Source organism: Carcharodon carcharias, chromosome 4 (genome assembly GCF_017639515.1).
Source record: "Carcharodon carcharias isolate sCarCar2 chromosome 4, sCarCar2.pri, whole genome shotgun sequence".
Lineage (NCBI taxonomy): Eukaryota > Metazoa > Chordata > Chondrichthyes > Lamniformes > Lamnidae > Carcharodon > Carcharodon carcharias.
In genome coordinates this window covers 4357214-4373361 of record NC_054470.1, presented here as the reverse complement: position 1 = coordinate 4373361, position 16148 = coordinate 4357214, and positions in this window count along the sequence as shown.

Genomic DNA, 16148 nt, shown 5'->3' with positions numbered 1-16148 from the left:
TACGTTTTTTTGTGATGTCGCGCTTTGATTTTTAAAAATTATTCATTCATATGATGTAGGTTTCGCTGGCTGGGCCAGCATTTATTGCCCATCCCTAGTTGTCCTTGAGAAGGTGGTGGTGAGCTGCCTTCTTGAACCGCTGCCGTCCATGTGGTGTAGGTACACCCTCAGTGCTGTTAGGGAGGGAGTTACAGGATTTTTACCCAATGACAGTGAAGGAACAGTGATATATTTCCAAGTCAGGATGGTGAATGACTTGGAGGGAAACGTCCAGCTGGTGGTGTTCCCATGTGTCTACAGCCCTTGTCCTTCTAGATGGTAGTGGCCATGGGTTTGGAAGGTGCTCTCTAAGGAGCCTTGGTGAATTCCTACAGTGCATGTTGTAGATGGTACACACTGCTGTGTGTCGATGGTGGTGGGAGTGAATGTTTGTGGATGTGGTGTCAATCAAGTGGGCTGCTTTGCCCTGATGGTGTTGAACTTCTTGAGTGTTTTGGGAGCTGCTCTCATCTATTCCATCACACTCCTGACTTATGTCTTGTAGATGGTGGACAGGCGTAGGGGAGTCAGGAGGTGAGTTATCTGTCACAGGATTCCTAGCCTCTGACCTGCTCTTGTAGCCACAGTATTGATATGGCTAGTCCTGTTCAGTTTCTGGTCAATGGTAACCCCAGAATATTGATAGAGGGGGTTCAGTTATGGTAATGCCATTGAACGTCAAAGGGTGATGGTTAGATTCTCTCTTGTTGGAGATGGTCATTGCCTAGCACTTGTGTGGTGCAAATGTTACTTGCCACTTGTCAGCCCAAACTTGAATATCCAGGTCTTGCTGCATTTGGACATGGACTGCTTCAGTATCTGAGGAGTAGCAAATGGTGCTGAACATTGTGCAAACATCAGCGAACATACCCATTTCTGGCCTTATGATGGAAGGAAGGTCTTTGATGAAGCAGCTGAAGATGGTTGAGCCGAAGACACTATCCTGAGGAACTCTTGCAGTGATGTCCTGGAGCTGAGATGACCGACCTCCAATAACCACAAACATCTTCCTTCGCACTAGGTATGACTCCAACCAGAGCACATTTTTCCCATTGATTCCCATTGACTCCAGTTTTACTAGGGCTCCTTGATGTCACACTCTGTCAAATGCAGCTTTGATGTCAAGGGCAGTCACTCTCACCTCACCTCGGGGGTTCAGCTCTTTTGTCGACATTTGAACCAAGGCTGTAATGAGGTCAGGAGCTGAGTGGCCCTGGCGGAACCCAAATTGGGCATTAGTGAGCAGGTTATTGCTAAGATAGTGCCACTTGATAACATTGTTGATGACCCCTTCCATTACTTTACTGATGATCGAGAGTAGACTAATGGGATGGTAATTGGTCGGGTTAGATCTGTCCTGCTTTGTGTACAGGATATACCTGGGCAATTTTCCATGTGGCTGGGTAGATGCCAGTGTTGTAGCTGTACTGGAACAGCTTGGCTAGGGGCACGGCAAGTTCTGGAGTACAAGTCTTCTGCACTTTGCCGGAATATGATCAGGGCCCATAGCTTTAGCACGATCCAGTGCCTTCAGCCATTTCTTGATCTCACGTGGAGTGAATTGAATTGGCTGAAGACTGGCATCTGTGCTGCTGGGAATGTCAGGAGGAGGATGAGATGGATCCTCCACTCAGCACTTCTGGCTGAAAATTGCAGCAAATGCTGCAGCCTTATCTTTTGTGCTGAAGTGCTGGGCTCCTCCATCATTGAGCATGGGGATATTTGTGGATCTTTCTCCTCCAGTGAGTTGTTTAATTGTCCACCAACATTCACGGCTGGGGGTGGCAGGACTGCAGACCTTAGATCTGATCCGTTCATTTTTGGATTGCTGAGCTCTGCCTATCACTTGCTCCTTATGCTGTTTGGCACACAAGTAGTCCTGTGTTATAGCTTCACCAGGTTGACACCTCATTTTTAGGTATGCTGGTGCTGCTCCTGGCATGCCCTCCTGCACTCTTCATTGAACCAGGGTTGATCCCTGGCTTGATGGCAATGGTAGAGTGGGTGATATGCCGAGCCGTGAGGTTACAGATTGTGTTCAAGTACAGTTCTGCTGCTGATGACCCACTGTACCTCATGGATGCCCAATCTTGAATTGCTAGATCTGTTTGAAATCTACCCCATTAACACGGTGGTAGTGCCACACAACATGATGAAGGTTATCGTCAATATGAAGGCGAGACTTCATCTCCACAACAATTGTGCGGTGGTCACTCTTACCAATACTGTCATGGATAGTTGCATCTGCAGCAGGCAGATTGGTCAGGATGAGGTCAAGTATGTTTTTCCCTCTTGCTAGATTTCTCTCAGAACACGGCCCGTCCACTCTGGAGTCACAGCATGGACAGGATTGGACAGCTCTTCTCATGCTGCTGACTGCCTCCAGATCCTCTTTTCACCTGCTCTGTTTTGTTTAACTCTGTTACTGCCTTAAAGATGTGTCCAAAGACTTGGGAGAGCCCACGGTTCCTCCAGAAATGTCAGAGATATATACATGAACCTGTAATAATTCTCTTTGATACAACTTTCTACATTGCAATGCTGCATATCCACCTGATGATGATAAGACAGAATATATTAGCGTGGGGGTTTGTCGAATGCTTTGTGTTGCTGTGGTGCAGTAAATTGTGCTCATTCCCCTTTCCTTCGTGATGCTCTAGATTCATCTGTGGAAATAAAAAATAAGGAAAATGATAAACAGGAGGTGTCAGCAATAAATATGATTTATATTAATTGAAATCTGAGTTCAATATCAAATAATGAATGATATCTGCATTTTTACACTGCCTTCCTATCAATCGATCACATTTCTAATAACGAGTAAAACCCAGTGGGAGCTGTCTATACATAGAAGCTTTTCTCAAAGTTGAATCTCAATATCCCTTTAGGTCCTCCTCCAACTGCTGTGCAGGTTAGGAGTTGGTTTGCTTCATGTCATTGAGCTCAGGCAGGAGGCCACATTTAATATAGAAATCCTGGTTCTATGACATACATCAGAAATCAGCTTCAATTTGGGGGAATAATTGGGCTGAGTGTGCACCATGCAGAGTCTGCTTTTTTAAAAATTCATCCACAGGATGTGGGCTTCGCTGGCTAGCCCAGCATTTATTGCCCATCCCTAGTTGCCCTTGAGAAGGTGGTGGTGAACTGCCTTCTTGAACCACTGCAGTCCATGTGGTGTAGGTACACCCACAGTGCTGTTAGGAAGGGAGTTCCAGGATTTTGACCCAGCGACAGTGAAGGAACGGTGATATATTCTCAAGTCAGGAGGGTGAGTGAGGTTGTAGACGGTGCTAAATGGCCTATAGGTGCCGATGGAGCCTAACCTGAGAACATCCCTAATTTATTTTTATCTTTTATTTTTGTGGCAGAAGAATGTTACACTTGTTCCACAGCTGGGATTTTGAGATCCTTGTTGAAGTGAGAGCTAAGTGGCGGAAGAAGCGTATGCGGAGTCTGAAGTGTAAAAATGAAAGATGAGACAGAGGTCCAGGTGAACAACTGCTGCAGATGCAGTGCTGATCAAGCTTTGTTGAATCTTATATGGCAGGTGGACTCTGACGCTTCTGTTTATACATCTTTTCCTAAGAGTGACAATCTAGAGACACTTCAGATGCTGGTCCTGAGAAGATCTTGTACATTGGTCTGTTGTGGGGTACTGTGCCTTCATGTACAATAGTTGCAAAATAAAATGTGAAAACTTTATATATGTTGGGGATAATATTCAACATGTAGCCTATTAAATTCTTCTCTACTTTTGTTTCCTGTGTTTTTTCACTTGGCACTTCAGTTGCTTGTGTTCCCATGGCCTGAATTTTACGTTACCCCGCTGGCGGGTTTTTAGGCGGGGTTGGGAGGTGGCGAGGGGTGAAATCAAAGGAATAGGATTCTGCCTGCCTGACAATGCAGCGATTTTACGCTGGGATGAGCAGGGCCTCAAATGCGAAGCCCGCCCATGCCCCAGTTGAGACCCTTAAGTGGCCAGTTATTGGCCACTTAAGGGTGGCTTACTGCCCAGCCTCAGTTTTTAGGCTGACGGGAAGGCTTACCTTGCATGGGCGAAGCCCGAAAATCCTAGACTCCTAGATGTTTACAGCACAGAAGGAGGCCATTTGGCCTCAAGGCCATTGTGTGCATGCTGGTCAGCAAAGATCTGACTACACTAATCCCATTTTCCAGGGCTTGGGCCCATAGCCCTGGAGGCTACAGCAACACAGGTGAATATCTAAATACTTCTTAAATGTTACGAGAGTTTCTGACACAACCATTCTTTCAGGCAGTGAGTTCCAGGCTCCCACCACCCGCTGGCTGAAAAAATTTCTTCTTGCCTCCCCTCTTAGCTTTCTTAAATCTATGACCCCTGGTTATTGACCCCTCTACTAATGGAAAAAGTGCCTTCCTATCCACCCTATCTATGCCCCTCATAATCTTATACACCTCTATCAGGTCCCCTCTCAACCTTCACTGTTCCAAGGAAAACAACACCAGCCTATCCAATCTTTCCTCATAGCTCAGACTTTCCAGCCCAGGTAGCATCCTGGTAAATCTCTCCTGCACCCTCTCCAGTGCAATCACATCCTTCCTGTAATGTGGTAACAAGAGCTGCACACAGTACTCCAGTTGTGGCCTAACCAGCATTTTATACAATTCCAGCATAACCTCCCTGGTCTTATATTCTACGCCTTGGCTAATAAAGGCAAGTATCCCATATGCCTTCTTAATCACCTTATCTAGCTGCCCTGCTACCTTCAGGGAACTGTGGACATGCACACCAAGGTCCCTCTGACCTACTGTACTTTCCAGGGTCTGACCCTTCATAGTGTAATTTCCTGCCTTGTTAACCCTCTCCAAGTGCATTACCTCACATTTTCCTGGGTTGAATTCCACTTGCCACTGCTCTGCCCACCTGGCCAGTCCATTGATATCCTCCTGCAGTTTACAGCTATCCTCCTCACTATTTACCACCCTACCAATTTTCGTGTCATCCACGAACTTCTTGACCATACCCCCTACATTTAAGTCCAAATCATTTATGTACATCACAAATAGAAAGGACCCCAGCACCGAGCCCTGTGGAACCCCACTGGAAACAAACTTCCAGTCACAGAAACATGCCTCCACCATCACCCTCTGCTTCTTGCCTCTCAGCCAATTTTGGATCCAACATGCCACTTTGCCTTGGATCCCATGGGCTCTTATTTTCTTGACCAGTTTGCCATAAGGGATCTTATCAACAGCCTTAAAGTCCATGTGGACCACATTAAATGCATTGCCCTCATCAACACTCCTGGTTACCTCCTCAAAAGTTCAATCAAATTTGTCAAAAATGACCTTCCCTTAACAAATCCATGCTGATTATCCCTGATTAATCTGTGTCTTTCCAGGTACAGGTATACTCTGTCCCTCAGAATTCTTTCTAATAACTTCCCCATCACCGAGGTTAGACTGACTGGCCTGTAATTTCCTGGTCTATCCATTCCTCTCTTATTTAATAATGGAACAATGTTAGCAGTCCTCCAGTCCTTTGGCATCTCACCTATGGCCAGAGAGGATTTAAAAATTATTGCCCTGATATCTCTTCCCATGCCTTCCTCAACAGCCTGGGATACATCTCATCCGGGCCTGTGGATTTATCCACTTTTAAGGCTGCTAAACCCGCCAGTACCTCCTCTCTCTCTGTTAATTTCCTCTAATATTTCACAGTCCTCCACCCTGATGTCTATATCTGCGTCGCTCTTTTCCATTGTGAAGACCGATGAAAAGTATTCATTGAGGACTGTACCCCCGTCTTGTGGGTCCACAGATTACCTCTATGGTCCCTAATTGGCCCTACTCTTTCCCTAGTTATTCTCTTGCTCATCATATATTTAAAAAAGCCCTTTGAGTTTTCCTTTATTTTACCCACCAAAGTTTTCTCATGCATTCTCTTAGCTTTCCTAATTTCCTTTTTAAGTTCCCCTCTGCACTTTTTATACTCCTCTAGGGATTCTGCTGTACTGAGCCTTCAGTATCTGACATAAGCTTTTCTTTTTTTCTTAATCTTAACCTTTATGTCCCTTGACATCCAGGGTTCTCAGGACCTGGTCTCCTCCTTTGTCTTTACGGGAACGTATTTACCCTGTGCTCTCACTATTTCCTCATTGAATGCCTCCCACTGCTCTGACAGAGTTTGGTCTGCAAGTAGCTGCTCCCAGTCCCCTTGGGCCAAATCGTATCTCATCTTAGGAAAATTAGCCTTTCCCCAGTTTAGAACTTTTATTCTCGGTCCAACCTTATCTTTTTTCATAACTATCCTAAATCTGACTGAGTTATGGTCACTATCACCAAAATGCTCCCCTACTGATATGCCTTCCACCTGCCCAGGCTCATTTCTGAATATTAGGTCCATAAATATCACCCCCCCTTGTTGGGTTTTCTATGCACTTGCCAAAAAAAAAGTTCTCATGGCTGCAACTTAAGAATTTTGCTCCCTCCCTACCTTGTACACTAAATCTATCCCAGTTAATATTTGGGTAGTTAAAACCCCCTACTATTACTGCTTTATTATAATTACACCTCTCTGAAATATGATTGCATATTTGATCCTCTATCTCTCCCTGACTGTTTGGGAGCCTATAGTACACACCCAACAGCGTGTTTGCCCCTTTTGTGTTTTTTATTTCTACCCATATGGCCTCATTTGATGAACCTTCCAAGATATCATTCCTCCTCACTGCTCTAGTTGATTCATTGCTCAATATTGCAACCCCTCCTCCTCTTCTATTCCCCTCTCTATCTCGTCAGAATACCCTATAACCAGGAATGTTGAGCTGCCAACCCTGCCCTTCTTATAGCCAAGACTCGGTCATAGCTACAATATCACACTCCTACGTGCTTCTCTATGTCCTTAGCTTGTCTGTCTTATTCCTCAGGCTCCTTGCATTAAGATATATTCCATTTAGCTTTGCTAACAGTCTTAGATTTCGGACAGGAAGTGGGTGGGGGGGGAGGTGCCTCCATCAGAAGGCCCCTTCTGAAGTCAATCATCCCTGCCCCACCCTCGCTGCCTTAAGGGTGGCCTCCAGACTTCCCTCGCCCCCGCCCATCCAAGCCTCTCCCCGAGACCCTGATCACCACCACTCCTTCCCTAGGGCTTTCCTGCCCTCCCCACCCTGGGGTCCGTGAAACTTACCTGGGCCTCTGGTGCCCAGACTTAGTTTCAGGTGTCCTCATGCACTTCCTTTTCAGTCCACTTTCCTGTTGCTGCAATCAGATTGGCTGGCAGCTCTCTAAGGTGGGACTTCCTCCCAAGTGAGGGGAAAGAAATCCCACCTGCAGCCACTTAACGCTCATTCAAGTGGGAAATGGCTGTGGGGCGCTCACAGTCAGCGAGGATGTTTTCCCCACCATCTCATCGGACGGCAGGATGTGAGTCCCCGCCATCCAAAAAATTCAGGCCCGTGTATCTTTATTTCCGGAAGGCCTTTTGGCAGGGAATGGGTTGCACAGCATCCTGTTCTCTGACCTGAGTTCAAGTCCAATGCAAATTGATGACATTCAAATCTCTCGTTAATGGCTGCATAGGAACAATATGGAATGAATCTGCCCAGTTTCAATTTTGTGGGGTTGGATTACAACACAACATTATCTATACATTAACTTAAATTGTTACCAAATTTAAAATCTTACTCAGAGATATTACCAGATGTCAAAATTTAGATTTAATTTTAGATTAAGTTAGCATTATAGTGAGTGCTTTTCTGAAGTTGCAGTTAAAGTTTACTGTTGGTAGAGTAAAATCTCACACAAGATCGCTAAACTGATACTGACACTACTTTCCCAAAGTAGAAAGGTAACCCATTTCTCAGCATGAATTTGCTTCACCTTAATAATCATTGTAAAGACATTAGGATAAGTTAGATTTCTGCCTAGGGCTTGACAGGTGTTCTGCTTTAATAAATACATTGATGATGTCTTGAAGTCTTTGTTTTATTTTTCATTTATAAGTGTCATCAAGACATTTCTAACTGATCTTTTGATTTGTGCCTTTGGGCTTTCGTTATTCGTTTGCCTTCCTTGAAGTCATTGTGTCACATCTCTATCTGAAAGCAACATGTTGGATTTTTCACTACTTCACTTTCCTTATCATTTTGCATTAGTTGGTTGTCTGAAAGCTTTCTATTTCTGATTTAAACTCCATGAGGTGGATTCTCAGTGTGTTTGACATTAACAGGCAGTAACGGCCTCAGATTGCATCAGTATAGTTGTCTCTATTTCATGTGATAGGTTCATTTCAACATGGAAATCAGGGTCCAATGACATAATTAAGGCCCCAATTGCTATTTTTGGTTGGAACTAGTTTGGAGTGTGATCCATACACACACTGACCAATTTCACAGGCAATGGAATAGAAGAGGCCCACCAAACATAAGTTGAATTATTTTTGTGGGTTCCAGTGGAGGAGCGTTCCTCCAAGGCCCACAAAAATAACTTGGGGCCCACAAAAATAACCCGTGCTTTAAAGTTGGCGTGAAACCAATTTTTGGCATTCTCGCCATGATGCCCAACGCCAACAGGGCCAGGAAATTCCGGACAACATCTCCCCACTCACCCTTCTCCTCACTGCAATTTACCTTACTGGAAACCACCCCGGTCTGATCTTGATGCTTCAGTTGGTGAGTAGGATCAGGACCGTTGTTTAGCACCTGCTAGCTTGCCTGCCATGTTTGAGGCCAAAGGTTCAAAGATCACAGGGGCCACTTCACCAGCAGGACAGGCAAGCCAGCCAATGCACTCGGCTGATTCGGGGACACAAGAGTTGATGTTGTGACCCTTATTTCAATTGCTTCTGGTCTTATTGATTGCAATCGGTACAGTGGTTACTGTGGCTCATTTTGATAGCCTGGGCCTGGATTTTCAATCCGAGGTCAGGAACTCCATACCTAGAACACATCCAGGTCCCAACTCCACATTGCATCAGTGACAGCGACTTGACATGATTCTAAAATAAAAAGGGCCTAATTGTCTGAGAGGAATGTTCAGCCCAATTAGCAACATCAGGAGCAGACCAAAAGCAGGACACAATAATTGAGGCCTTTTGCAAAGGACAGCAGCAAGCAGCAAGCACAGTTAGACTTGCCATTTGCTCAAGAAGGAAACAGGAAGGTGCTCAAAATTCCAGCAGTGGGTCCACGGGCAGCCCCACGGTCACCAAATACCTCTCATGAGGCCTGAACGTGGCTGTTGCTAAGAGGCAAGAGATATTGTTCTCAGCATGCAGCAGAAGAAATCCTCCCAGAGACACCAAGAGGGCCTGGATGGAGGTCAGCAGTAGAGGAGTGACCAAAAGGACATGTGTCCTATGTCAAAAAGGATTACAAAAACCTGATTATGTCTGGAAAGGTAAGTGGCAAGTGACAGGCTTCTAATTCTTTGTATGCCAGCATCCAGTAAGCTGAGCAGACAAAATATCCATGATTTTCCTTAATATTGTCAGGGCAAGTGGTCAGCTGCATCTCTGAGAAGTCTGCCACCCTCACATATAGGCCATTATTGAGAAGGGAGCATCATTGAGGGTTGCAATGTCATGCTGGGAAAGATGAGGGACGTGAGCTACTCATACATCATTCTTTCCTCACCCTGCAGGGAAAGAGAGCCCACTACTCTCGCAAGATGGCTTGTACCATCGATGTTTGGATTTTGAAATGCAACATTACTAGATGTCCGATCCGGCTTGCTGTTGTCATGTAACCTCTGCCATGAATCTCTCTGTAAACTGACATTTTACAATTAGATCAATAAAGACCTCAGGCTGAGAAAAACAACAAGAAGCCTTTGAACTCAAAACATGGTGTTGGAAGTGGAGATAAAATCAAGTTTTGTGCCTCTGGAAATGCTGCAAAAAAGCCACAGCCCAGAAAGGCACACAGAAATGTTCAAATCCATTAAAAGCTGCTGAAAAAGGACAAGGAAAAGCAAACTCAAATCAAAGGCTGCAAGTAAAATACTGCTGTAAACTTCCCCCTCCCAGCTCCTGTTGAACTGGCCGTTTTCTCCACTTACAATGGCAAACCTACGAGCTTGCAACAGATTTGGTTAACAAGCCGGAGCCGATATGAATAGTCACACTTCTAAACTGCGGGGGTGGGACTGCTATAAATTGTATTCCACCCTAAATATACCCAATGAACAAAGAAAACAGGTGGCAGGGATTTTGAAAGTCTTGAATGCACGCTTTGAACCCCGAGTGAATGTAACTTATGAATGCTATATAATCAACACTAGATCTCAAGGTGAAAAAGAATACATTCTACAGTAAAACAGCTTGCAGAATCATGTGAATTCAGGCAACTAAAAGATGATCTGATTAAAGATTAAATAGTCTTAGGCATATGAGACCCCTCATTGAGAGCAGGTCTACTGCAACAGGAGAAATATACACTTAGGAAAGTGAAAGACATGTAGAAATGTGGAGACCGTAAAAGGAAAATTAGAGCACATGTATGGCAGAGCAGAGCAGGAGATACATTACGCTGAGAGACATAACAGACTGAAAGAACAGAGCAATCGCAGACAGAATGCAAATACTGCAGAGGACATCATACAAAGGGAAAGAAGGATTGCTTAGCATGGGGAAAGCAGTGTTTTAACTGCAAGAAGCAGAATCATTTTGCACACAAAAGTGTTTGGCTAGAAAGAAGCAAAGCAAGCCTATTCGGATGACCACAGAAGAGATATCAGCAGAAGCACTGTACGCCATACAACAGGTTGATTCCATCAAGTCTATAGGTGATAACCGGTGTGTGACTGTTAACATGATGACCGCTGAAAGAGAGTATCAAGCAAACAAGAGCTGTCAGATAGACACAGGTGCATCATGCAATACCATGACCTTCACAGACCTGTGCGTAGTGGCTCAACATGGCTATCCAAAAATGAAGCGCTCAAAAGTAAGGTTGAGGCTATATGGTGGCACGATGCTCATACCAAGAGGACAAAACAGTCTGAGAGCCCAATATAATGGCAAGAATGAAGATCTAGAGTTCCAAATCATACATGGAATGCAACAGCCACTCACCTCAGCTGGAGCAAGTCTAAAGTCACAGCACACAAAACCATTTACTGCCAGACAGATACTAGAGGAGTACAAAAATGTGTTTACAGGGTTGGGATGTCTACCAGGAGAATGTCAGCTAGAAGTAGATGAGTGTAAGACCAATTCAGCATCTACTGAGAAGAGTTTTAGTTGTCCTCAAGTCAAACCTAAAAGACAAGATAGAAGCTGGAAAAGAAGGAAGTAATCAAGAAAGTGGCAACTCCTACAGACTGGATTAGCAGCATGGTAGCAGTGAGACAGCCTGGAAAGCTGAGAGTTACGGTTAGACCCAAAGGATCTAAAGAAAGCGCTGAAGAGATCTCACCACCCCATGCCAAATATCAAAGGAACTTTGCCACAACTTGCCAAGGTAAATATTTTTTACCACTCTGGATGCGAAGAATGGTTACTGGCAAATGAAGCTGGATGAAAGCAGCAGCTTTCTAACTACATTCTGGGCACCGTTCAGGACATACAAATGGTTGCACATGCCGTTTGGCATTTCCACGGCTCCAGAAGAGTATCAAAGCAGACAACATGAGATAATCAGTGATCTTCCCGGAGTGGAAGCCATAGTAGATGACCTACTAGTCTATGGAGTGGAGACACAATGGAAGACGCCATAGCTGACCATGATCAGAATTTAATATGACTGCTAGGGAGAGCTCACTGGATAAGTCTGAAGTTGAGCAAGAAAAAAAATTGCAATTGAAGATGTCTGAAGTCAAGTACACAGGTCAGGTACTGACAGCAAAAAGTCTTCACCCGGATCCTGACAAGGTGAGAGCTGTAGCAGTGATGCAGTGACCATTAGATGTGAAAGAAGTGCAATGATTTGATAGACTCGTGAACTATTTACCAAAATTTTTGCCCAATTTGTTGTTGGAGTGTGAACCATGATGCCAGCTCACTGCCAGGAATGTGCACTGGTATTGGGGCACAGAACAAGAAGAGCATTCAGTAAAATTAAACAACTAGTAACGACAATGCCAGTGCTGGAGTACAATGACATCAGTGATGAAGTCTCCTTGCAGTGTGACGCCAGTGAGACACGTCTTGGACCAACCTAAATGCAGCAAGGACAGCAAGTCACATTTGTATCCAGGACACCAATGCAAACTGAATGATGCTATGCTCAGCTCTGTGAATAATGCCTAATATTGTTTTTGCTTGTGAGCGTTTTCATCAATACCTGCTTGGGAGAGACAAAGTGACAGTGGAATCAGACCACAAGCCACTTCAAAACATTTTTCTCAAACCACTACTATCTGCTCCAAAGCATCTGCAAAGAATGCTACTCTGGTTACAGAGACATCATCTGGATGTAACATACAAGCAAGGGGAACAGATGGACATCACAGAAAGGGGGTGGAATTTTCCACTTTTCGGGCTGGTGCGCACCCAACCCGAAAGAGCGTAAAATGGCGTGCGATGATGTCGGGCAAGCATCTCGACCTCGTTGTGCACTCACGCAATATTTCAGTTGGTGGATGCACACAGGGCTTGGAGCTGCACTCACAATTAAGAGACCAGTTAAGGTCCTTGACAATCCAACTGTTGGCGATTTAATGCTGTCCATGCAATGTTCCATTTGTTGCATTGGCAAAATGGGCAGCCCAGAATTTGCAAAACCTCATCCACAGACGGGATAAGAAAGGTCAGCAGCATTGCCATTGTGAGTAGTGAGGAGTTTTGGAGATAGTTTGCTGCTGCCGGCTTATTGGTACTTGGCAGCTTTATCTCTGATTGGGGCTTCATTCTTAGCATTTCCAGACATCATTTCAGGACTCATTGGTGTCTCCAAGGCCCCCTGAGGATTCAGACCATGTGGAACTTTCCAGGTATCAGACAGCCTTCCATTATCGTAGTAATGGGGATTGTGGTGTCCACTGGAGACACCTCCTCTGAGGAGGGAGAGAGGGGCAGAAGGGAGAGGAGGCCAAGTATCCCAATGCAGCCTCCAGGGGAGGGACCTATGGGAGGAGAGGTGCAGCACAAGGGGCGCAGGGCCAGGAGATAGTCCAAGGCAGAAGGGCCTGCAAAAGACACCACTATCCTGCTGCCAGGATTTATAGGTGGCAATGCAGCTACCTCAATATGTCCGAGGTGCAATGCCGAAGGAGGCTTCGCCTCTCCAGGGAGACCGTGACCTCCATTTGTCAGATAACCAGACCTGAGATCAGCTCTGAATGTGTGGGTGGAAACCCATGCCAGTGGCTCTGAAGGTCACAGTGGCCCTCACCTTCTATGCCTCTGGCTCTTTCCAGGGCTCAGTGGGGGATCTGTGTGGAGTCTCCCAATCTGCTGTTCATAGTTGTGTCAGGCTGGTGGCAGAAGCTCTGTTTAGGTGGGTATTGATTTTCATTCATTTCCATATGGACAAGGCCAGCCTGGCTTAGCGAGCCAGAGGCTTTGCAGTGATTGCTGGTTTCCCCTGTGTCCAGGGTGCTATAGACTGTACACATGTGGCCATCAAGGCACCAGCAGGTGAGCCCGGTGCCTTCGTCAACAGGAAGGGCTTCCACTCCATGAATGTGCAGATAGTGTGTGACTGCAGGATGCAGATTCTACAAGTCTGTGCAAGGTACCCAGGCAGCTCCCATGACTCATACGTCCTGAGACACTCCCAGGCCGAGGTTCTTCAGTGCTCCAGCCCAACTGGATGGACAGCTGCTGGGTGACAAGGGTCATAAGGAGGCAGGGACACCAGGGATGCCTTGATCCAATGTTCCTTCAGCTAGGCTACCAAATAAGAGTTACCACCTCATGCCAGAGCTGCTGCCACCATCCTGGATTGCAGAAATGATCTTTTCCTTTGTCCCCAAGAAACACTCAGTGCCTGTGCAACAACGTTTCGAGCCACTCATGTCCAGCATTACATATAGGCTTACCCTGCACCTACAAAACAAATGAAGCACACTCAGGCCAACAAGAGCAAATGTAATTTCATGTTGGAACTTACAGATTATGAACAGAACAATATCTGATGTTGATGGTCACAGCACTAAAAAAGGTAAAACAAAATGGGAGAACAAAAGACCACTCATGACTAGCCCCTCTCGTGCTTGAGGTGGTTAAACTTACGTTTATGGATGTTACGTCTAGGTGCTCCCCCCTCGCTGGCATTGGAGTCAGCCTGCTGACTCTGCTGTCCCGTTGGCCTTGATAACCTTGGCGGTCGTCCTCTGGCCAGTGGAGCCTGTGCTGGCCCCGCCTGGGAGGGAGCAGCCAGTGCCACGGCTGGCATCTCCCCAGTTGCTGCAGTCTCATCAGATGCCACGGTCACTGGCAGAGGGGTGGAGGAGTTGCTGCCATCATCCAAAGCGTCCTGTGAGGAACCTGCAGTGATGACAAGCAGCTCCTGCGCCAACGTGAAGTTGCTGTGGACCTCCCTGCTCACCATTGATGGACGGGCACCTAGCTGGGATACTGGGTGCATTATCCATCTCCCACACTGTCACTGACCACCTGAGGTCAGTGCCTGCTTGAAGGCTTGCAGGTTCATGCCCAACCCTCGATTCTGTTCCTGGAGCAGCCTCTCCATGAGTCACCACGCTCTACAAGGAAGAGTTATTGCTCTTGGCTATGAGGATCAATGCAGAGCTCACGCTCCGCAAGGACTCCACAATGGCATGCATACCCTCTTGAATCCGCGCCAGATTCTCCCACACATCCCACTGGACATCCAGCATCTGTGCCCAATGGACAACTCAAGAGGCCCATCATCAGCCTTCGACTGAGCGTCATCCTGGTCCCCAGCAGAGCTCCCACTGCTGGCATCCTGGGCACTCTCTACCTCTGCCTGCACCTCAAGCAAGTGTGAAGTGCCCTCACCAGTGTGCACCGAGATACAAGCCGCTAAACTAATCCTCACCGAGGTGCTGGTATCTGCGATGGTGCCTGGTTCAGAGAGTGGGTGAGATGCAGGTGCATCAGGAGCCTGCTGGTCCTCTGATATCAGGGGCAGCTCATGGAATTCCTGTGCTTTGCTGTTTGGTAGCAGATCTAAGGAAGGACAAGGATATGTCATTAGTTTAAGTTATCACACTGTCACTGTTCATGCCAGGCACCCTGGTGAGACAATGGAGATCTGCATCATGGTGCCATTGTCTTTCAATGATCAATGGGAATCCAGTATGGAGACTCCCATCAATGATGAGACTACACAAGATTGTTTGCAGCATCTGAAACTCTCACCTCAGTGCACTGCACTCTTACCTTCGTCTGACACCCCAGCCTCTCCGCGGCCGGTTGATTGAGGTACATGGTGACATCAGCTCCTACCTGGTGTCTACATCCTAGTTTGTAACCATGTCGCTGCAGTAACTCCGACATGGGCAGCCTCCCTGGGGCTGCCTACACTGTTTTTGAACTGGCCGCCGGGCTGCCATTGGACCCAGTGGTCAATAGGACCCCACTACCCCCCGTCCCTTCTCGCAGCTTACTTGGCCCACCAGCATTAGATCACAGTCATGGCTCAATTGCAGGCAGCAGCCAGCTTCCCAACCGCTCCCACTCCCACCATGCCTGCCCGACGAGGGCAAAATTGTGCCAATGCTGTTGGGAGCAGCGCTGCCCATGAAGAAAGTTGAGGAAACTACAACAGAAAGTGAAATCTTCCAGGTACAATGTGCAGCAGCTTGACATGATCTGGAAGTCATCAACCCAGCAAAGACCTCGAGGGGAATTTTCCATTTATGAGAATAAGTGGTGGGCAGTTTTGGCAGTCCCCAGCCTGCTGGCTGGAATGGTGGGAACTCGAACCCGATCCCATGCTTGGAAGCTCATTAATAATACACAGGCTTGTAGATGTCCAAATTACCTGTCGGGTCAGGAGCTGACTAATCTGCCTGCTGTCAGCTGGCTGTGTCAAAGTTCTGGGCACCACAGTTAAATGCCAGTCCAACAGATAATCTCACTCTCTCCTGCCCACCTGAATTCAAGGCACATGCAGAGATCCATCCACAAGAAAAAGGCCGAAAGCCTCAAGAAGGTGGCAGCATCCTTCTTCACCCACCAGACCCTCCAGGCCTTG